At 36.8% G+C, this 24,203-nt stretch overlaps 1 long non-coding RNA gene across 1 annotated transcript in view; it reads right to left on the bottom strand.

The window, feature by feature from the left end:
• Positions 1 to 2,201: 2,201 nt before the first annotated feature.
• LOC125620216 overlaps positions 2,202 to 24,203 on the bottom strand; it is a 40,069-nt gene continuing 18,067 nt past the window's right edge. The window contains exon 3 of the long non-coding RNA XR_007351809.1: positions 2,202 to 17,952. This is a non-coding gene — a long non-coding RNA (uncharacterized LOC125620216). The remainder of the gene's footprint in view (positions 17,953 to 24,203) is intronic.

Here is a 24,203-nt window from a genome sequence, read left to right as displayed (position 1 = left end):
CCCCACATAAGCCCTACTTCAGAACTTGGTCCTTGCACAGTACCCTAGGCCCTGCCTATTCTATATTGTGTTTTGGCGATTTTCCCATTAAATCCAGATTCTAAGGAATTGTATTTGAACTATATTTTCCTAGGGCACAGGCTTATTGTGGTATTAAAGTTTGGATGTCCTACATATGTATAGAAGTCTTGCTTACTATGTGACAAACATTGTCCTAAATGTTTTACAGCTTTACACATATTAACTAATTTCATGGCAATAGCCAAAACTTGTTCAAGGTCACACAATGATATGTGATGGAAAAGGACTTGAAGCCAAGTGCTTTTGCTCTAGGGTCCATACTGTCAATCCAACTCTATAAAATCTCTAAGTGAACATGGCCATTTGAATTGCACTAGTCGAAATGAGAGACAGAAGGTGGCCTCCATCACAGGCCAAAAAAAAAGGCAAGAAAAGACAAGGAGAGTAGAAAGAATTAGGGACAGATGATGCTTTTAAGCAGAATGTGTATTTGTGACTTGCACATGTTAAAATATATCCTGCAAGGCTGGGGATGTTAGTTAAGTGGTATAGTGCTTGACTAGCATGCATGTGGCTCTGGGTTCAATCCCCAGCACCACCACCACCAAAAAGAAAAAACAGATGTGTCCTGCTGATGTGGTAAGCACCATCTATACCTCCAAAGTAAGGATGAGGTATGTATTGTGGCTGAGGAAGTTGAGGAATAGCACTTCAGAACTGCGACAGGTTTTGTGGGAGAAGATGACATATGAGCCCAGCCCCTGTGCCAAGGAGGACCCAAACCCCAGGACCAGACCAAGAGGTTGTAACATGAGTGAGATTCCCAGACTTCCTACTTCATGTAGCTTCTCTAGTGGCACTATGCAACATTCTCAAAACCAAATGGGAAAATGCTTGCATTCAGAGAAAGAGGGAGAGAGGGAGAGAGGGAGAGAGAGAAAGAGAGAGAGAGAGGGAGGGAGAGAGAGAGAAGATCAGGATAAAGGGAATGCTTCCAGTTTTCTCTATTTAGAATGATGTTGGCCTTGAGTTTAACATAAATAATTTTACAGTGTTGAGGTATGTTCCTACTATTCCTAGTTTTTCTAGTGTTTTAAACATGAAGGGGTGCTGAATTTTGTCAAATGCTTTTTCTGCATCTATTGAGATAATCATGTGGTTCTTGTCTTTAAGTCTATTGATATGATGAATTACATTTATTGATTTCTGTATGTTGAACCAATCTTGCATCCCTGGGATGAACCCCACTTGATTGTGGTGCACTATCTTTTTAGTATGTTTTTGTATGTGATTTTCTGGGATTTTTTAAGAATTAAAATTTTCTTTAATTTTAATTCTTAAAAGAATTTTTAAGAATTTCTGCATCTATGTTTATGAAGAATATTAGTCTGAAGTTTTCTTTCCTTGAAGTGTCTTTGTCTGGTTTTGGTATCAGGGTGATACTAGATTTGTAGAATAAATTTGGAAGGGTTCCCTCTTTTGTATTTCATGGAATAATTTGATATTTGTGTAAGTTCTTCTTTGAAGGTCTGGTAGAACTCAGCTGAGAATCCATCCAGTCCTGGGTTTTCTTGTTGTTGTTGTTGTTGTTGGCAAGCTTTTGATGACATCTTCAATTTTAGTGCTTGAAATTGATCTGTTTAAATTTTTTGTCTTCCTGTTTTATTTTTTTTTAATTTTTTTTATTGGTTGTTCAAAACATTACAAAGCTCTTGACATATCATATTTCATACATTAGATTCAAGTTGGTTATGAACTCCCAATTTTTCTCCAAATACAGATTGCAGAATCACATCGGTTACACATCCACATTTTTACATAATGCCCTATTAGTAACTGTTGTATTCTGCTACCTTTCCTATCCTCTACTATCCCCCCTCCCCTCCCCTCCCATCTTCTCTCTCTACCCTGTCTTCCTGTTTTAATTTGGGAAGGTCATATGTCTCTAGAAATTTGTCAATGTCATCATGATTCTCTATTTTATTGGAGAATAGATTTTCAAAGTAGTTTCTGATTATCGTATTTCAGTGATATTTCCTTTTTAATCATGAATTTTAGTGGTTTGGTACATGACTAGTGTAACTCCACATCATGTTCAACCACAAGAATGAGATAAAAATTGTAATGGGTTGCACTCCATGTATGTATAATATGTCAAAATAACCCTATTGTCATGTATATCTAAAAACAACAAATAAAATAAGAATATTAGTCTAGAAAGAACAAATAAAAATTTTACAGAAGGGAAAAAAGAATAGAATAAAGGGTGAAAGAGGACAGGAGAGAAGGTGAAGGCGGATGTAAGGAAAGATAGGAATGAAGAATAGGTAATATAAAGATAAGGCTAGGTTTATGATATAGAGTTTAAGGACTCATCAAAAGAAGTTTCTAATAGATTTCATTATTTTTTAAAATGTGGACTATAGGATTAAAATATTTTTGGCTTTTATTAATATTTCTATTTCTGTTTCTAAAACATAATTGCTATGTACAAATAGTAATGGCATATTTATGACTACTATTGTCATTCTCTGTGTTGTTCTCCTTTAACCCTATTGTGGTCTGGATATTAGGCATCTCCCCAAATCTCCTGTGTTAATGCTGAAATATTCAGAGGTGAAATGATTAGACCTTATAAGAGGCCTAACCTAATCATTCAATCCTAGTTTGAATGGACTGAATGGGTGGTGACTGTAGGCATGTAGGGCTTGGCTGAATGAGGTGGGTCACTGGAGGTATGCCCTGACAGAGTTATTCTTCCTTGGGGCTCATTCCCCCTTCCCCCTCTCTCTGCTTCTTGGCTGCCATGAGCAACAGCTTTCCTCTGCAGAACCCTTAGGTCATGATGTGCCTCCTCACTTTGGGCCCAGAGCAATGGCATCTATGGACTGAGACCTCTGAACCCATGAGCCCCAAATAAATGTTTTCTCCTCTGTGTTCATCTGGTCAGGTATTTTCTTCATGGCAATGAAAAACCAATTAACACAAACACTGCTGGTTTAATCAGAGTGTTCATGAAGCATTTCCTGTGGCTTATCTCCTCACTTCTCTTGAAGCCCTAGCTTCCCCTGCTCTAAATGTATGCCATGTCCCAAATGGGTAGCTATCTTGGTCACCAAGAATGCTGATACTGAGTAACTGGGGTAAGGGAGTGGGGCTGGCTCAGAATGATCTTACTCCTTTTCTAGAAAATCAAGACCAATCCTGCTATAGACTTCATTTCTGCACACTAAGGCAGCACATGGTTGCAAAAAATAAAACTTTAATCACAGTGTTGAAAATAAACTATGACATGGTTAGACTTTTTGCTAACTCTTAATTTGAACAGAATGACACCAGAGAAAGGTGGGCTTATGAGTCTTAAGTAGAAAGTGAATATGGCATCCAGCAGGTCCCCAGTGGAGGGTTAATCCATGTGGAATGTGTGAGTTGGGAGTTGTGTCAAATCCTCTCTGATAACATAGATGTCATGCCCAGTAGAGTTGGCACATTTCACAGGTGAATATTATAATCCCACAAAGCATTTTGAGTCTGCAGGACATAAGTCATGACAAAATCTCAAAGAATATTATCTTTTTCTCTCTATTCAGGGGAGCTCAATTTTTGCATCTCACCTGCAGAATTGTGTGATATACAGAACAAATAAGATACCATAAAGTGAAAGAAATATCAAAATATAAAACCACATATATGTCAGAAAGTACTAATTTCATCACCTAAATTATATTGTTCATTTTAGTAGCTGGCTGAAAGATAAAAAATCCGAAATTATGTCTTCTCTAAAGTCAAGCTGATGGCCTTAAAATTATTCTCAATGCTTTCTTCTTGTATTCTAAGTTTTCTTCACTATGAACTATATATTTGAAATATGTTTGCCAGTTTATTTTTTATAGATTTTGTACAGTAGATCATTATTTTTTTCCTGTTAAACCAATTTTTAACATTTGAAAAAAGAATATCATCCAACCAAATCAGCTACAAATGTTTTACTTCTATGTAGAAGAGTAGTTCCTAACAAATTTATTTTAATCTATTCATTTAAAAATTGATTTGGTAAATAACGGATATATACTTATTGCAAACCTACTGATATGAGCAGAAATAGCCTATCCTTATTTTCATACATATTAGTAAGCTCTGTAGAGTTGTTTTCTTTATATAATTGCATATGACTTCATTCTGAGATAAATAGGTCAAATTTTCTTATTTTTCTATGTGGTTGCATTCACTATAACAATGCTAACTATGCTCTGGAACATATTTCCTTCCTTCTATTTCTTTTCTTTCACTTTATCTTCTTGTATATTCTATTTTTATTTGCTTTCTTCTGTTCACTTGAACTTTACAGACCTTGAACTTGGCTATATTTACTCCTCCTATATGTACTTCCAAGTTAGAAAAGGATGCTGGTGTCCAAAAGCTGCATACGTTGATATCTTTACTCAGCCCCGTTACAAGTATGAGATTATTTTTAACAAGAATTAATTTGTTATAAGTCATGCAAATTTCACTAACAAGTTGGTCCTCACCATACCCAGGTTCTGCAATACTTCTTAAAAAAATGATAAATGAAATCTGTAAATATAAGTAATTTATTTAGATAAACATGTTTAAAGGAATCAATTTACAAGTAGTACATTCTCTCAGTTCCTACATAATGCTCTGTGGCACACAATTGTAGATTGAGATGTCAACAAATACTGAACACCTATAACATTCCTCACTCTGCAGAGTGTCTCTCATACCTCCAGATATTCAGCTATCACTTAAATCTTCTTTAACTTAAAGGTGAGAGATTGTGAGACATTTTGTTGGGGTGTCATCTCAGGAGTTGAACCCTTACTTGTGGGACAGGCCTTCCCACTTTTCCTGCCAATCTTGTTGCTACGGTAGCCAAGCAAAGACGCATAACCTAGTTTCAGAACAAAGTCCATCTCACAGCGTTGTCAGCTTGACTAGCATGTCTTTGTAAATTCCAGAAAATTTTGCCTTTTTGCCTTTTGATACCCTGAATACTCATTCTCAATCAGAGCATGTGTGTGCACGCACACATTTTCTGTGTGTGTATGTGTTAACGTGGATTGTTCTGCTAGTTCTGACCAGAATCTGAGTATCCTTTTCTTTATTTTTTTTTTCTTTGATCAGTTCACCTTCTAAATATACTGGTAACTGAACATCTTCAACTTGTTGCCTGATTTCTCTAGGAACTTAAAAATCTGTCTGACTCTTGTTTCTTAAAAATACAAGGCACCAGCAGCATTTTATTTTTAAGGAGTCATACAAATACTATTTTATTGGGAGAAGCAGGTGAAGTTGTGCATTTTGCTAGATATTTTCCTCTGATCTGAGATAATTCCTGTCTATGCTACCTCTGCCTAATGTGACTGGTGTTTGCTTCTCACTTCTTCCCTTTCAGTGTCCAGAGAAAATGGGGTCATGTTGAGGCAAAAGTTAAGCTTTACTATTCCTGCTCTAGGCAGTCCTTGGCTGTAGGCTGTGGGGCACTTTCTGCTCTTAGGGCAGCTTGGCAAAGGGATTCCAAGAGCCCATTGGTAGTTCTCTGAAGACTGAAGGCAACAGCCTGTAGGAGTCAAGCATGCAGATTCTGGGAGATGGATACACAGAAACCATGGAAAGGATTTAAGAGCATCTGGGTGAAGTGACGCAATGAGTTTTATACGAGCTGACAAAATCAGTTGGCCCATCCTCCTCATTATTTCTAAACTGAGAACTTGGGAAATTTGTCTGTGGTGCTTATTGTGAATCACTGTGTCCTTACAGCAATCAATCCGCTATACAGATTTCTGTTTCGGCAGCATGTGACAAATCTGTCACATGACTATAACTAATAGTCATTCCAGTAGCAAATACTCTGTTTCTATCCTGAAATGAGAGAAAAATGAGGAGATATAAACCAATTTAGCTGTCTTTACAGACTGACTGCAAACATCAGCTTTCCAACCTCAGCACTGTCCCACTTTCCAGTAGTTGTTAAAACACATTACAAAAACATTCTTCCTGACGAAATACCATGTCACCTGGATGGTACTGCTCATTCTCTCCTATTTCTGATACCAGCAGGTGCTCTGTTTGTTTTACTGTGGCTATTGGGTAGTTCTATGAGGATCTATTAAAAACAGTGTTAGGATTATAGGTTTAATATTTAGGAATATGAAAAGCTCTAAAATTACTGTTAAGTAGGTGTTTGTGACAATGAAAATGTTGAGAGTAAGCAGTGATGTATATGATTTTTAAAATGTTAAATGAATCCTACGCAGTGAATGCACAGCAGATAGTGTTTAATATCTAGGCTTTTTGTCTTCAGAGTTGTTTCTGGGGAGATGTTGTTAATCCTCTATAATATGTCACCATTAAAGTTACATTGGGGGAGTATGGACAAAATACTGGCATGCTTCCCTCAAATGGACCTCAATTCTCCCTGTCCTACATCCAAAGTCTTCAAAAGGCTGGTTATTTAATCAATGTAAGAAACATACAGAATCATGCAAAATAATTGAAAGAAAGATTGTCATAAGCGGCCAAACTTAAGTTCATTTTTCCAAGATAATCCTATCTTAGTCTCAGTGTATTCATTAGTGCTATTTGCCAAATACTCCCATTTCTTCCCCATTCTGAACACATTGAAGGCTTCCACTTCCATGGCCCTTTTTTTGTTTGGAACAGGATCATGTGACCAGTTCTGCCCAATGAGTTGCCAGCAAAATGAGGTGTCACTTTTGGATTGAAACACTTGATTTTCATAGTGGACACCTCCACCCTCAGATCTTTCTCTTTCCCCTTGTATGATAGCTAATGAGCGTAAGATAATGGCTTTCCCATAAACCTGAGTAATTGACTTAAATGAGTTGAGTCCCCTCACCTTGACCCTTCTAGCACAAAGTAAATGTGAAGCATGAACAAGGAACAAACCTTTGCTGTATGAAGCCACTGAATTTTCCAGGTCATTGTAACCTATGTTGGCCAATGTTTATGCTCATGAAGAAGTACAGATATAAATTACCAGATGGATGTAACAGGAAAAGGAGAATACCTCAAAGTGGAGTGCTTCTGACCACAAGGATTGCTGACCATCTTGTCTACAATTTCACAATCTGTCCTTGACTCAAACTCCCCTTAAGATTCCCTGATAAGAAAGTGAGAAAACTTCTGCAAAAGTTAAATAAACATAGCCAATCGGTTCCTTTTGTGAAACAAAACAAAACAATTCTACTGAGATTTTCCCCCTATAAATCTGTAGTATAATTCGAGATCAGGTTTTATGATTTCTCCAGCATCACTGTCGTTGCTCACTATTGTTTTGGTTATTCTGGGTCTCTTTTTTCTTCCAAATAAATTCTAGAACTGTTTTTTTCTACTCTGTGAAGACTGGCATTGATATTTTGATGGGGATCACATTGAATTTGTGAATTGCTTTTGATAGTTTGGTCATTTTGACAATATTAATTCTGCCTATCCAAGAACACGGGAGGTATTTCCAGCTTTTAAGATATTCTTCGATTTCTTTCTTCAGTGTTCTATAGTTTTCATTGTAGAGGTCTTTCACCTTTTTAGTTAGATTTATTACCAAGTTTTTGTTTGTTTGTTTGTTTTTAAGGTTATCATGAATGAAATTGTTTTCCTGATTTCTTTCTCAGCAGATTTATAATTGGAATATAGGAAAGCTATTTATTTTTTTTTATGTTGACCTTGTATCCTGCTACTTAGTTGAATTTGTTATCAGCTCTAGAATTCTTCTGGTAAAAAAAAATTTTTTTAATATCTTCTAAGTATAGGATCATGTCACCAGCAAACAGAGATAAATTGACTTCTTTACCTATTTGTATCTCTTTAATTTCCTTCTCTAACCTGATTGCTCTGGGTAGATTTTCAAGAACCATATTAAATAGGAGTGGTGAGAGTAGACATACTTGTCTTGCTCCTGGTTTTAGAGGAAATGCTATCAGTTTCTCTCAATTTAGCATAATGTTGGCCTTTGGATTTGTTTTACATTGCCTTTACAATATTAAGGTAAGTCCTTTCTATCCCTAGATTTTTTAGTGTTTTTAAAATGAATGGGTGCTGGATTTCATCAAAAGTTTCTTTTTTTGTCTGCATCTATTGAGATGATCCTGTGGTTTTTGTCCTTAATTCTGTTGATCTGATGAGCTACATTTATTGATTTGCATATGTTGAATCAGCCTCACAACCTTGGGATGAACCATAATTCTCTCATAATGCAGCTTCTTTGAATAGTTCTCTATCATTTACTCAGCTTGAACTTGATAAAGAGAATGTTGTCACATGTTTTGGCAGTGCAGAAAGGGTACAGCTTTGTCCTTTCCTACAGGTTTTTGTTTCTTATAAGTTAAAGAACTTATAATATAAAATATAAAATTATAATCCTATGAATTATAAAATATAAGCAGGAAACTGTAGCTCAGTAGCTTTGAAATTTAATTTAGAATATAGATTTGAGAGATGCAAGGAATATAAGAACAAAAATGTGCATCAGAGAAGTGGGTAATGAGGATGTCCATTTATTTGTGTTCACTACCTCTAGTTGAATTCTCAGTGTTTCCCAAATATATTTCTCATTATAAGTACACTGTTCTGCAACTACCTGTACTAGCTATTTTTAAAGTTTTTTGGTGTCTCTATTCTTATCACTAATTGGTAAATTTCTTTCCTTGTGATCTCCATTCCATCAGTATTTTCCTATTCAATTAATCCCTTCATTATAGTCTGATTTTACACCCTAAAACAAGTCTAATCATGTTTCTTTCATCTTTATAGTATATATTGGCTTCCTGCTATCCACAGGGGAAAGTAACCCCACATCATAGCCTGACATACAAAACAACTTGAAATCCAGTCCCAGGTTTTTTCTGGAAACTTCTTTTGTTTTACTACACTCCAGCACTGCTTCCCCCGACTTTTCTCCCCTATAGACTAATCACAAAATGCCTTTCTCTTCCTAGTCTACCTTATGTATATTCAGGTCTATGTGGTTTGGACGTGGTTGGAATACCTTGCTTTGAACTTTTTATTTTTAGATTAACGTATTTGAGGTCTGATGGGCATGTAGAAAGACTTATGTGTTTAATGTATACAACTTGATGAGTTTGGAGATAAGTATATACCATAAAACCACCACCACAATCAATGCCATAAATATATGTAGCTCTTCTAATTTCTCTTGACTTTTCTATTTAGAAAACATCTTCAAAGCCACTTCCAATGTCATCTCTTCCATAAAGGCTTTTCTAGTGGCTCCAGGAGAAGTTCATCAGTCTTTATGAGACCAGAAAAAATACTTTGCTTTCCTTTATAACATTATCTCCATTGTGTTATAACTTGTCTGTATATATGTCTCTTTTCTACTGTATGGGAAGCAACACCTGCAATATCTTATATGTCATTATATTTCCTATGACTTATATAGAGTTTGGCATATTGCCAATGCTCAAATATGTTTGCTGACTAAAAGGAGAAAGTTTTTGTCTCTTAGTTAATGAAGGTATAAATTGCTAGACTCAAATGATAACTCAATCCTAAGGGAGAGAGGCAGTACTTCCACCACGATACCTTGTACCTCTGATAACTGGATCTACACAAGTGTTCCACTGAAACAAAACAGTGGCTCTCCAGCAGGAGTTTGACACAAATAGTTAGGTAAGCAGCTTTGCTATTTTGGGCTTCCTGTCATCTCCCACTTGTCTCCAGAACAATTGTAGAAGGAGCTCTGTGCAGGGCCTGATGAATTAGGAATTCAAGCTCTGTAAGCTGCCACTGCTGTTTGTCTTCCTGTCACCCACGGCCTTCTGAGAAGGCCCTTTTGTACTGTGTGACGCATCCTGATTAGAGCAAACCAAGAAAGATGGTAGTGCTCATGTAGCATTGTGATATATGAGCTTTATAGCAGCAGTTAACAGAACAGTTTCCTTCCTTGGTGCATGAATATGCATCAACGTCAACACACACACAATCTCTGCTCAGAACCAGAAATAAACAGCAAGAATGAGAAAACCACACACATCTACAGTCATTTACTTTGGACACATTCCTAAAAATAAAAATAAAAAAATTTCCTCCATTTCTCATTCTTTTCCCATCCACAAAGGCCCAATTTACAATCTCTCTGGCCCAGGAGGCTTTCTGGGCTGCTCAACTATAATTGGATTATGACATAGGCTCAGAGTTGCTCTTTCCAAGGGTTCGAAATTTACTGCTGTCAATATTTTCCCCAGTTGTTGCCAATTGTGATCACAAGCCACTGCCAGAATTCATTTATCAGTCATCTGTGAGTTTTCTCCTTGCAGACAAGTCTGTTTATATGCTCATGTTCCAATGACAGAGAACATAAGGATTGACTCATTCTGTTGTAGCCAGTTCAGAATCAACAGTTTCCCTTAACTCAGCTAATTAAAACTTCAAATTAAATAGTCGATTATGCTCTTTGCACACATAGCCAGAGTATTTGGGAATAAAGTATTATCACAATCCTAATGACTCTTATGGTTTATTTTATCTTTATGGCCATTTATTCCTATGCTCAAAGTTTTAGACAGCAAGGTGTGAGGGTTTGTTGTTGTTATTGTTTTTTGTTTTGTTTTGTTTATACTGGGGATTGAATCCACTGAGCCACATCCCCCAACCTTTTTTAATATTTTATGTAGAGACAGGGTCTCAGTAAGTTACTTAGGGCCTCATTAAGTTGCTGAACTGGCTTTTAACTCACAATCCTCCTGCCTCAGTGTCCCAAGCCTCTAAGATTATAGGCATGTACCAGAGTACTTGGTGAGGTGTGAGAGCTTCTAATCAGTTCAGCGTATAAAAACGTGCCCCTACACTGTGCTGACTCACCAGAATTTTAATGTTACAACACAGGTGTACATAACAGCTGCTGGAGTTCCCTGCTGAAATCAGGAGATGAGATTATGTGCTTTTAAATATTCTCTCTTTTATAGTGAAAACAATGAAATGCATGGTCAGTTTCCTTTGTTATTTAATAAAAAATCACATTAGATCCTACTGAATTATATGAGTATGAGTTACCTAAGCTACCATTTTGCTGAAAACAATTTTTGTATCAAAAAGTAAAATGTTAGAGAACACAGAGTCAGTATTTCACCATTGAAACTTTTGAGGGCCAGTAAAGTTGTACATACATCCATGTAACTGGAGAAACAGAATTCTTTCCTGAACCTACCCCTGCAATGTTGAATGTATAAAGCTCATAAATGTGTATTCTTTTGTGAAAACTTGACAGAGTGTGGCTATGTCCTGTCTAGAAGCGTTATTTGGTTTAAAGTGATCAAAACCAGTAACTTCATATATACCTAATTAGAATAAGTAAATAAATAAATTTTTTTAAAAACCAATAACTTCAAAAAAGTTATTGTCAGTCAAGATCATTGTACTGTCATGTGTAACTAATTAAAACAAACAAACAAACAAAGTTATTGGCAAAATCTTTGATGAGTACATGGAACCAGAATGGGCATTCACTTCTTTTTTCACATTTGTCCCTGAGCCTAGAACCAGAGCATAAACCAAATGACGAGCAAGTTCATACCATAAATCCTTTGCTTATGCTGTAAGAGGCTGCTCCTTTTGTAAAAATCTGTACAAGTTCTGTTATATGTGGAGAAAGTGTATCTTCATTAATATCTAGAGCTAGGTTACACTCTTTTTTTATTTTTATTTATTTATTTTTTTAATGTGGTGCTGAGGATTGAATCCGGGTCTCACACATGTAAGGTGAGCGCTCTACCGCTGAGCCACAACCCTACCCAGGTTACACTCTTTGTAAGAGTAGATATGTGTCTTTGGTGTTTATGGTTGACCCATTGACTTAGACTGGAGAAGAAATAGGCTTTGATTTTTTAGTGTTTTTTTTGTTTTGTTTGGATCTCACACTGTGGGAAGATTTTAAGGGCATCACATTCACAGGGCCTAAGGCCCTCTGGACCATTTTGTTAAGATTCATCAGTGGATTAAATTGAGCTTAATAAGAGAATCTTTACAAATGGCATTGTGGAGGATTTTATGTCTCATAATTTTACTGTAGCAAAAGATGATGAATTCTGATGCAACTAAATTTTTGTCTTTCGATGTCCACACAGCTGGGGTGTCAGACAATTTAACCTGAGTCCCTTCTATGTCTCTTTCCGCCAAACTCCATGACCCGAGGTATGCAAAATGTTATCATATCTACACTGTAGGTGGAAGAGAGGCCCATTTAGTGCTTGGTCATTTTGCCATTCAAGTGATTACTGAGTGTTCACCAGTCTTTACAGTAAGATTCTTTCAGGTCTTTTCTAATTCCATGCCTCCATTCTAGGAATTAAAAATATTTCGTTAAGCTAAATATGTACCCATTTCCTCCATAGGGACTTGCCACCTTCACTGTAGCACTGCCAGAAACCAGGACACAGGTTGTTCTGCCCCTACGACACATACACTGGGGCTCTCTCCTTCTCTTCCCTCTCCTCTCCCTCTTTCTCCTGTTTCCCTCTTTTTCTCTTTTCCTTCCCCACACCCTTCCTCTTTCCTTCCTCCCACATCAAAGGGAATCTTCTGGTGTGAGAAGCCCACTTGATAGCTTTGCTCAGATATTTAACAGACATCTAAAACTTCATGAATACAAAAAGCTTCTGAGTTTAGTTCCCTAAACTGCTACTTCTTTGATATTCTCCATCTCCAAAAATGGCACTTCCTCACCTTCATAAGTCAAAGACTGGAGAGTCACCCTTGATTCCTCTCTCTTCCCCATTCTCCTTAATCCAGGCCTCCACCTGTTCGCCCTTAGATCCAACCCTTAACCTTTCCCTGCTTTGCTCTGTATCTCACAGGACTGGCTTCTGAAGGCTATTCCTTCCATGGTCCCCTAGCAGCCAACTTCCAGCTGGATTTACTTTAAAGGCAAAGGCAGAAAAACAGAGGATAGGAAAAGGGGAAGTCATAGTGCTTTCCCTCTTTTGCCTCAGCCTCAAGGAGTGTCTTGAGTGAGCCTCAGTAGCGGCCGCCTCTCAGCCCTGCAATGGACTGGCCCTCCATGTTCCACTTTCTGCTGGAAGGCCCTGGCTAGTGGGGTCTGATAATGTCACTTCCTTACTTCATTCCTCCAGCATGGGGACTGTTGTGGTTTTCTGTTTTCCTTATTTCTGAAATGTCTCACCATTCTGTATGGCTTCTTGATCTTATATAACTTGTGAATTGCTTCCTCCTTAAATTCCCTTGCTTCTTATTGGTCAGAGTGATATCTAATACCTAATTTTAAACGTCACTATCGAGGACAATGGAATTAGCACAATTGGCTAGGATTAACACCTCATCTAGGATTGGGGAATTGCTCACAAATTTCTTAGTTGCTGCTGTGATCTGTGTGATTTTGTTCCCCTCAGATTAACACATTGAAATCCTAACCCACGGGTGATGGTATTGCAAGGTAAGGCTTTAGGGAGGTGGTTAGTTCATGAGGGAAGAGCCCTCATCAGTGAGAGTAGTGCCCTTATAAGGGACTCTGTAGAGATGTGTGGCTCTTCCACCATGTGCAGACGCAGTGAGAAGGTGCCATCTATGAACCAGACAGTGGGCCCTCACTAGACACTGAATCTGTTGGCACTTTGATCCTGGACTTTCTAGCCTCCAGAACCGTGGGAAATAAATTTCTGTTGTTACAAGCCACCTAGTTTATGGCATTTTGTTATAGCAGCCCAAAGGCATCAAGAGACTTGTCTAATGTTCATTTCCTTATTTCATCTATTTATCTCCAACAGTTCTTTCCACTATTTCTTTTTACATTTTTTATTTGTTCTTTTTATTTGTTTTTCATCAAAAGATAAAGATACTCATACAGCTTATGTCTCTAAATATTTGGGAGGTATTACTAAGCATTTTATAACTTTTTCTATTCACTGAGATGTTTCTGGAGATGGGAGTGGAGTTACAAACTGAGATTTGCTATGCTTTGTATTTTGCTTAAGAATTCTTTCCCTTGGTTGTCAGTTTTTGAAATAAATGTATTACATTAAGTTATGCCCTTATTTTATTGTTGTAAATAAAAAAGATGTTATGCTTAAAACTATCTTTGAATTCTGTTTTGGGAAAGAGAATTTCTGTAAGGAGTTTTCCATTCACTATCTTAATGTAGATGTCAAATTATATTTATATAAGATTTAATTTAGTAATAGGTGACATGAAGCTATATTGTGTAGGGAGGCATTTGTTAAGAGGGAAAACTATAAAGAAAATCAAGAAAGCATATACAATAAATGTCATGATGACAATGACCTTGAGGAGAGAAGTGGTTATGTTCTATAGGGAATGACAGATACGGAGAGTGTTTCTGGAATTAGGCAGAGTTCTATTTCCTGAGGGTGTGGTGGATACATGATCTTTGCTTTTATAATTATTCACTAAGCATTTGGTATGTGTTATGTATATTTTTTTCTGAAAGTATTATATTTCACACTCAGTTACAGCTATAAATTGTAAGGCATTACTCCTTATAGAAAATCAGATTTTGCAAAAACTCACATTCTTAATAATCTCTAATGATTTTCCAGTGCAATTAGAATCAGATCCGAACTCCTCACTGTGGGCTCCAAAGCTTTGCAAGATCTGTTGCCCACCTCCTCAGCTTCCCTCCTATGTATCATCTCTCTAAGCCCCAATCACACTGGCTTCAATTTCCTTGAAGATGTCAAAATCATGCCTACCTCAAGCTTCTTGTATTTATTCTTTCCTCTGCTTATCTTATTTTTTCTCCGAGCTCTTCACAAAGCTGGTGCTGTCTCAGATGTCACAGTCAGCTCCTGGTTTATTATCACCTAGACACCTTCCTGTGATATCTGACCTACATCAACAACCCTGGTGCCACCATCCATCTCAAGCTATCCCTACCCCTGCCCTCTATCCCATCTACCTGCTGTGTGCCTTTCATATATTTTCACTACACAAAATTATGAAATATAAAATACCATTTCATATACTTAGCACTGCTTGAAATTATCTTGTTAATGTGTTTATTTGTTTACTGACAACTTCTATTAGATAAAACCATAAAAGTAGGCAAATTTCTCTTATTTGTTTTTACCTCTAACATCAAAAAGTGTACCTGGCACCTAGTAGGTTGTCATTTGTTGAGTACATGATATCTCTTCACAACAGTCTCTACCTGAGAATGTAAATGATCTTTTCTTAAGGTGTCTCCAACTTAAGCATGTAGCTAGCATATCTCCATGATGGGCGTAAGCCAGAGTCAATCAATGCCAACAGGGGTAAGGCAAGTCTCACAAATAGGTGAAGGAAAGCATAGTGGTAGGGACTCTGGAGAGTGTGAGACCCACCTAAGGCTGCAGCCTCTACTTACCTCTGGCTGATTGTGGCCTTGTAGAAACTACAGCCCAATGTGGCTACAGCTTCTAGTTTTCAAGAAAAATCAGAAACTTAGATTTCTATGTGAATTGTGTCAAATTATTAAATGTCAGCTTAAGTTTTTAAAACAAAGAGAGAAAATCAGGAAGAATAGTACCAGCTGTGACTTGGGATTAGGGCATGGGAGGGGAGAAGAAAAAGGAAATACAAAATTTTAAACAGCAACATCAAAAACATAAGCAAAAGCAAAGCGCAAAGGAAACTATGGGAAAGGGAGATAAAAAAAAAGAAAAAGCAAAGAATAGCAAGAAAGGGACTGCAGACCCAGGGAGGCTCATAAATTTTACTAAGGCATATGGTTGGAAATAGAAGTTGTTCTTCAGAACATGTAATTCAAATAGGCTTGTTTCTCTCATCTTCTAATGCTGACTTTTGAGTTTTGCTACCTGTCTCACTTTGATTTCTGCTCCAAATAACGGTTTGAATTGGTGGGGAGGAAACTCAGAAGGAATTGCCAGTAGATTTCGGTGCCTTCAATTCTAATTTTATAAGTGAAGCTTTGCAAGTGAGTTGAAATTTCCCAAGGGGAGTCCTGATTTGTGTCACAAGGACCTTTCTGAGCCTGCCCATTAAATAATATTTCATTGGAGAGCACTGGCCCATTCCAACCCTTTGGGACTATAAAGACCCTGGAGTGTAACCTAAACCCTTTCATTATAATCACATTATGTCCACTTCTTAAAATCTTTCTCCTTTTATCCTGTTTTGCTAATGTGGCTTTTAAATACATTTCTTGGCAGATCCCAAATGGTATTTTTCTTTTCTTTTCTTTGATACTGGGGATTAAACCGAAGGGTGTTTAACCACTGAGCCATTCCCCAACTCATTTTTTTTTCTATTTTATTTAGAGACAGGGTCTCACTAAGTTGCTTAGGGCCTTGCTAAGTTACTGAGGCTGGATTTCAACTTGGATCCTCCTTCCTCAGCTTCCTGAGCCACTTGGATTAAAGGTATGTGCCATGGCACCAGGCTCCAAATGGTGTTTTTCTGTACCTTTTATTCTTCATAGAGCACAGAACTGGCCACATAAATATAAATACACACTAGACATTTGATTAGTCCATTGGAAAAGCTCAAATGCAATGCAAAAAGTAACAAGGAAAAACAAAATACTATATAAAATATTTTGTATATAAAAAGCAAATATTAAAAGAAGCCAACAAGCTAAGAGAAATGTTTTAATTTACAGAATACTTATGAATTGCCACATTAATATGTGTTTACTGTAAAAAAAAAATTTGAGCAATACAGAGGCTAGACATAGAAAAGTGAAAGTCACTCCTCCTTCGTACCTTGGCCTACTCCATGTTCCTACGGACAGTTTGTCAGTAGGTCCATGGAAAGAGAAAGACTTTTTCTATGCGCATGTACGTGGAAACCCCAAGTATCTCCTCACACCCTTCTCCCACCTCTACTTACCAGCACATGTAGGGCTAAGAAGAGATTGTCCTTAGTGAAGGTTTTCTTGGAGAAATGTCTAGTCAGTAGAGTATCTTAATGTCTTGTGCTCTTCCTTGGACTGCATGCCTGTGGCTTCTGATCATCATTTGGAACACTTAGATAACCTTTAGCAGGCTGCTATCTGCCCTCCATACATGCAGTGCAAGTGGCCAATGTAAAATAGTGTGCATTTCCCTTTACCCCATCTCCTTGATCTCTATAGTACTACCACAAGGTTGTAGATTTTACAGAATTCACAAAGATAGTGATGTTACAGAGAATTCAGAATGCTGTATGCTAAATGTGATCTTCCCCAAGATTTAGAGAAAATAGTAACCAAGGTGTTCAACCTTCAGGGGACTCTGTTCCCATGAAAGACTCCATTCCTAATCTAGTCCACTGAGCTTCATGTTTTACTTCTTGAAAATATCTTCTTCCAAATGAAATGCTCTCTCTCTCCCTCTCAGTACATCGCAGTATAATTGAGTTATTTGCTTTAGAGTAATGCTTCTTAGGAAACCTTAACAGAGCAATCAGTGATAGTTGTTGACATACAGAATCCCACACAACAAACCAGATAGAATGGGAGTGGGTGGCTACTCCAAATTTAGCCCCCTTCAAGATCATCCTTACCAATGTGAATCAAAGACTTCTGTTTATTCTTACGAATTTTCAGGAATAAGAGGCCAGATAATGATTTAGGTTTAGATTAGTTGATTACAAACTTGTATGGAAAACTTTCACACTGAGTAAATATTCAGCCAATCTCCTCCCCCCCAGCCTCCTGCCTCCCGTGTGTGTGTGTGTGTGTGTGTGTGTGTGTCTCACACACACACAGACACACACAAGCAAAGTAAAATACAAATTCTCAGAGGCCGAACAGTGTGAATTGTTCAGGAGGAATAGAAATACAAAGTTAAATGCCTGAAAATTTGCAGGTGTGTCTTTTACTTTAGAGTCAGTACTTCACACATTTTGCAGAACTTAGTTCATTGTTTACCCTCATTCTCAAGTTTCTTCAGTTCTCTTTCAAATTGGGTTCCTTCATAGCTGTGGGAGAAAAAAATGGGATCCATTGAAGAGTAACATTCCTCTTAAAGTCTGTGCCTTTAAGTATGCAACTAAAAATTATATGGGTTATAATAATTTTGTCAAATTCTTAAGAATTTTTCATTTGAAGGAGTTAAAAAGACTAATTCTATTCTTCCATTGTAGTATATTTACCTAAATCTGATAATGTTCTATTTTAATAAAGAGATTAATAAAATACATGTTCTACAAATTGTTGGAAAATGTATTAAAGAAAAAGTTATGAGGAGCCAGGCACGATGGCACATGCCGTAATCCAGCAGCTCGGAGGAGGCTGAGGCTGGAGAATTGGAGTTCAAAGCCAACCTCAGCAACCACGAGGCACTAACCAACTCAGTGAGACTCTGTCTCTAAATAAAATACAACATAGGGCTGGGGATGTGGCTCAGTGGTCGAGTGCCCCTGAGTTCAATCCCTGGTACTCCCGGAAAAAAAAAAGAAAAAGAAAAAAGATGCAAGAGGTCCCTAATAGCTAAATAGACAAAAGAGCACTATTACTTACAAAAGAAAAACACATAATAAAGTAACATGTTTATACACATATAATCAAAATTAAGTAACAATGAAACATCATTACTACTCATCACATTTACAAACACAATTTAGTGATAGTCCTGATTATATTGTTAGGAGTATAATTTAGGAGGACTGATTAGAACAACAGTTTGGCAATACATAACAAGATGCTTTCTCTAGTGTTTTAATTTATTAATCTGTTTAAATAAATAATCAGAGGTACTGATAAAAATTTATGTGTAAACATTTATTTCAATATTGTTTAGAATAGCTAAAATTGTAGGAGCCTGTAAACATTAGGGGATAGTACAAGTATACTACGTTAAAATCATTCCATGGAATATTATGTAGCTCTTTAAAATGTTTACAGACTTCTCTTTACTAATAGAAAAACCTCTATAGTTTACTGAGAATTCAGGATATTAAATTGCTTTAAAAACATAAAGATGTATGGCTTCATAATGGAGTAAACATTAACAGTGGCTAAGTCTAGTTATTTGGGATCAAAAACTTAATTCATTCTTTGTCTTTTATTATTCCATTCATTTTTCTTCAATAACCAGGTATACTTCTTTTTTTTTTTGAAAATTCATTCTTTTTAGTTATACAGACATATGATATTTCTATCATCACAAAAATAACAACTTGTATATAAAAACAATAAACTCACTTAATACATTAGACATTGACAAAATATCAATGATAGGAAAAAATAGAATGAAGATCTGATCTAAGGGCTTTATGATTCTAAAGCTAGTGTTTTTAACAGTGATTTAAAATTTTATTCACTTGTGGAATGAAGCACCTAAGGCCCATTGAGAAATCTTGGAGTGGCTTTCTAAGTCCAGTTACCTACATTGAAGAAAAGTATTTAGCCATACTTAATTTATAGTTTACTTGGAAAAAATATTTTTGCCCAAAAAGTTATAATGAATTGTAGTCACTTATATTTAGAACAGTGTCACACTATGATAAAGAGAAACTAGTGCTTACTTTTCTAATGTTAATTAGCATTCCTGTGTATGTTAATAAGTACATACATTAAGGTAATTCACATCTTCAGAAAGTTTTTAAATGTTATATTTTAACAATGCAATGAAGTAAATATATTCCATAAGAAAGGGCTAAATATAATGATTCAGATTTAGATAAGTTGATTATAGATTCCCATATGAAACATTCACATTGAGAAGACCAGATAAATCCTATTTAAATATAAATGTCTTACTGTAAATACACTGAGTTGACAATTTACCAACTAATGCTTAATGGACAGATTTTAGCATGGATCTACATTTCTGCAAACAAGAAGTACAACAATATGAACTGAGAAAGCAGATTTCCTATATCCTCTCATTTGAAGGGCAAAGAGCAAAATAAGAAGTTCATGGAAGTTATAATTGACAGTAGTATTCTCCTGAGAAAACAGAAATGAGTTTACATACTTATTCCTTGGGCTAAATGTGCTTATTCTTCAAGAAGTATTCCAACACTCTTTAGTAGTTGGGAATGCAAAATACAAAATTCTATATGGAGATATTTGAATATTCTTTTATATTCCATTTTCTTTTAAAATTGATTATTAGGCAATGAAGCCAAACAATGGGGAAGTTTTATATAAAAAATGCTCACACAATAAAAAAAATTCTTATTGAGCACTTATCCCAAGACTTGTAGATACAGCAGTAACAGAATACAGCACTCCTGTTTTAAGGAACTGACACTCTAGTCAGTGGAGCGCATAAGTAAACAAAAATTTATTATATAACTCCAAGGAGTAATGAGTGCTATGGAGAAAAATAAAGTAAGATAGAGGGTTAGAGTAACAGGGTGTTACTAGATAGAAGGTGTTGGCCTACTTTAGATAGAGTTTATTGGAAAGGCCTTTCAGAGGAAATCCAGTTAAGTTTAAGCTCACAAAGAAGTAAAAAAAAAAAAAAAAACCCTTCTATGATCCAAAGGACAAATGTTCCACTTAGAGACAAGAGTAACTGCACAGATCCAAGGTGGACACAAGTGTGGCACATTTAAGGAAAAGCAAGGGTGGCTGAGGAACAGTAAGAAATTAGCCAGAGGTCTTTGGAGCCTTAACAGTGTGATTTGGATTTTATTACAAATGCCTTGGGAAAGCTTTGAGAGAGAGAGTGTTGTGATCTTATCTACACTGATTTGTGGTGTTCTGAGGAGCAAATATTTTTATTGGAACACAGGTAGAAATAGTGACACTAAGAAACTATTATTGCAGTCGTTCAAATGTGATATGATGATGGCTGGAACTAGAGTGAAAGAGATGGAGATGGTGACACATGACGTGACTTGGGATGTATGTTGAGAACATGGTCAACAGGAAGTGCCAATGAACTGGATTTGTCATAGGAGATGTGGAAAAATAGTCATTGATGTTTTCCAAGGTTAACAGTACCATGCACCTAGATGTGAACGGCAAAGGGAGAAGCAGGTTTGGGGGTAAAGGGGAAGGGAATGGCTATATATGGCAAGAAAATTTTGGAGTGGGGTGGGGGGCTGGGGCTGGGTTTGTGGCTCAGCAGTAGAGCACTCACCTAGCACGAGCTGGGTGCTGGGTTCGATCCTCAGCACCACATAAAAATAAAATAAAGGTTTTGTGTCCAACTATAACTAAAAGAAAATATATTTTTTTTAATTTTTTTTGAGTCATCAGAAGTTAGATGAAATGTTAATTGTAGAACTAATTGAGATCACTTAGCTTAGGTAAGTGAATTAATTGTATCTGGAGAATTTAATGTATCTGGAGAAGACAGCTGGTGACTGGGGTGCTGGACCACTTCAATAATTAGAAGCTTTACAGGTGATGAAGATTTATTGAAGATATGGAGAGTGAGTCCCAGTGAGGAAAATCCGTAGAGTATGGCATCTGGAAATCTAAGAAAAGAGTGCTGCTGGGTGAAGGAGAGTGGTGAGAGCTAAGTAAGATGAGCATTGACCATTGTTCTTGGCAATCTGGAGGTCTTGTTGCCCTTAAGGAGAGCAATTTGTGGAAAGTGGGGCAAACACTAGACTGAAGTTGAGTTTAAAATCATGGAAGTTGAGAAAGTGGCGATAGCAAAAGTAGACAACTTTTTCTGTGGGAGTCTTACTGTGAAGGACAACAGAGATGTGAAGCCATAGCTGTATATATGGAAGTGTCATTAAGGTAGTTTTAAAATATGCTATTTTTTTAATTTTGAAAAATAGTAGAACATGTGTGTTTGTTGATGCTTAGAGGATGCCGAGAGAGAGTAAAGATTTTCTACCTAGGGGGGTGGGAATCAAGATTCTAAATGGCTTTACTCCTGAGTGTGAGTTCTTTTTTTTTTAATTGGTTCTTTTTAGTTATACATGAAAGTAGAATCCATTTTGAAATAACTATCCAAGCACGGAATATATCTCATTCTGATTAGGACCCAAGTCTTGTGGGTGGATATACACCATGGTGAGATTTGATGTGGTGGATTCATATATGTACATAGGAAAATTATGTCAGATTTATTCTACTTTCTTTTTTCTATACCCATTCCCTTCCCTTCATTCCTCTTTGTCTAATCTACTGAACTTCTATCCTTCTCCTTCTTTGCCCTTATTGTGGGTTAGCTTCTACATATCAGAGAAAGTATTCGTCCTTTGTTTTTTTTGGGGGATTGGCTTATTTCACTTAGCATGACAGTCTCTAAATCCATCCATTTACTGGCAAATGTCATAAAGTCATTCTTTTTTTTTCTTTTTTTATTGGTTATTCAAAACATCACAAAACTCTTGACATATCATATTTCATACATTTGATTCAAGTGGGTTATGAACTCCCATTTTTACCCCAAATACAGATTGCAGAATCACATCAATTACACATCCACATTTTTATATAATGCCATATTAGTAACTGTTGCATTCTGCTACCTTTCCTATCCTCTACTATCCCCCCTCCCCTCCCCTCCCATCTTCTCTCTCTACCCCATCTGTTGTGATTTAATTCTTTCTCTTGTTTTTTTCCTCTTCCCCCTCAAATTCTCTTATATGTAATTTTGTATATCAATGAGGGTCTCCTTCCATTTCCATGCAATTTCCCTTTTCTCTCCCTTTCCCTCCCACCTCATGTCTCTGTTTAAAGTTGATCTTTTCCTCCTGCTCTTCCTCCCTGCTCTGTTCTTAGTTGCTCTCATTATATCAAAGAAGACATTTGGCATTTGTTCTTTAGGGATTGGCTAGCTTCACTTAGCATAATCTGCTCTAATGCCATCCATTTCCCTGCAAATTCCATGACCTTGTCATTTTTTAGTGCTACGTAATACTCCATGGTGTATAAATGCCACATTTTTTTTATCCATTCATCTATTGAAGGGCATCTGGGTTGGTTCCACAGTCTAGCTATTGTGAATTGTGCTGCTATGAACATCGTTGTGGCAGTATCCCTGTCGTACGCTCTTTTAAGGTCTTCAGGGAATAGTCCGAGAAGGGCAATAGCTGGGTCAAATGGTGGTTCCATTCCCAGCTTTCCCAGGAATCTCCATACTGCTTTCCAAATTGGCCACACCAATTTGCAGCCCCACCAGCAATGTACAAGTGTACCCTTTTCCCCACATCCTCGCCAGCACTTATTGTTGTTTGCCTTCATAATGGCTGCTAATCTTACTGGAGTGAGTTGGTGTCTTAGGGTGGTTTTGATTTGCATTTCTCTGACTGCTAGAGATGGTGAGCATTTTTTCATGTACTTATTGATTGATTGTATGTCGTCCTCTGAGAAGTGTCTGTTCAGGTCTTTGGCCCATTTGTCGATTGGGCTATTTGTTATCTTATTGTTTAATTTTTTGAGTTCTTTGTATACTCTGGATATTAGGGCTCTATCTGAAGTGTGAGGAGTATAAATTTGTTCCCAGGGTGTAGGCTCCCTATTTACCTCTCTTATTGTTTCTCTTGCTTAGAAAAAACTTTTTAGTTTGAGTAAGTCCCATTTGTTGATTCTAGTTATTAACTCTTGTGCTATGGGTGTCCTATTAAGGAATTTGGAGCCCGATCCCACAGTATGTAGATCGTAGCCAACTTTTTCTTCTATCAGGCACAGAGTCTCTGATTTGATATCAAGCTCTTTGATCCATTTTGAGTTAATTTTTGTGCATGGCGAGAGAAAGGGATTCAGTTTCATTTTGTTGCATATGGATTTCCAATTTTCCCAGCACCATTTGTTGAAGATGCTATCCTTCCTCCATTGCATGCTTTTAGCCCCTTTATCAAATATAAGAAAGTTGTAATTTTGTGGATTGGTCTCTGTGTCCTCTATTCTGTACCATTGGTCCACCCGCCTGTTTTGGTACCAGTACCATGCTGTTTTGTTACTATTGCTCTGTAATATAGTTTGAGGTCTGGTATCACTTTACCTCCTGATTCACACTTCCTGCTTAGAATTGCTTTTGCTATCCTGGGTCTTTTGTTTTTCCATATGAATTTCATGATTGCTTTATCTATTTCTACAAGAAATGCCGTTGGGATTTTGATTGGCTATTGCATTAACCTATAGAGAACTTTGGTAATATCACCATTTTGATGATGTTAGTTCTTCCTATCCAATGAACAGGGTATATTTTTCCATCTTCTAAGATCTTCTTCTATTTCTCTCTTTAGGGTTCTGTAGTTTTCATTGTATAAGTCTTTCACCTCTTTTGTTAGGTTGATTCCCAAGTATTTTA

The sequence above is a fragment of the Marmota marmota genome, unplaced genomic scaffold (assembly GCF_001458135.2).
Source record: "Marmota marmota marmota unplaced genomic scaffold, marMar, whole genome shotgun sequence".
Classification (NCBI taxonomy): domain Eukaryota; kingdom Metazoa; phylum Chordata; class Mammalia; order Rodentia; family Sciuridae; genus Marmota; species Marmota marmota.
The sequence above is the reverse complement of the archived record's forward strand: the minus strand, read 5'-3'. Positions and strand labels throughout refer to the sequence as shown.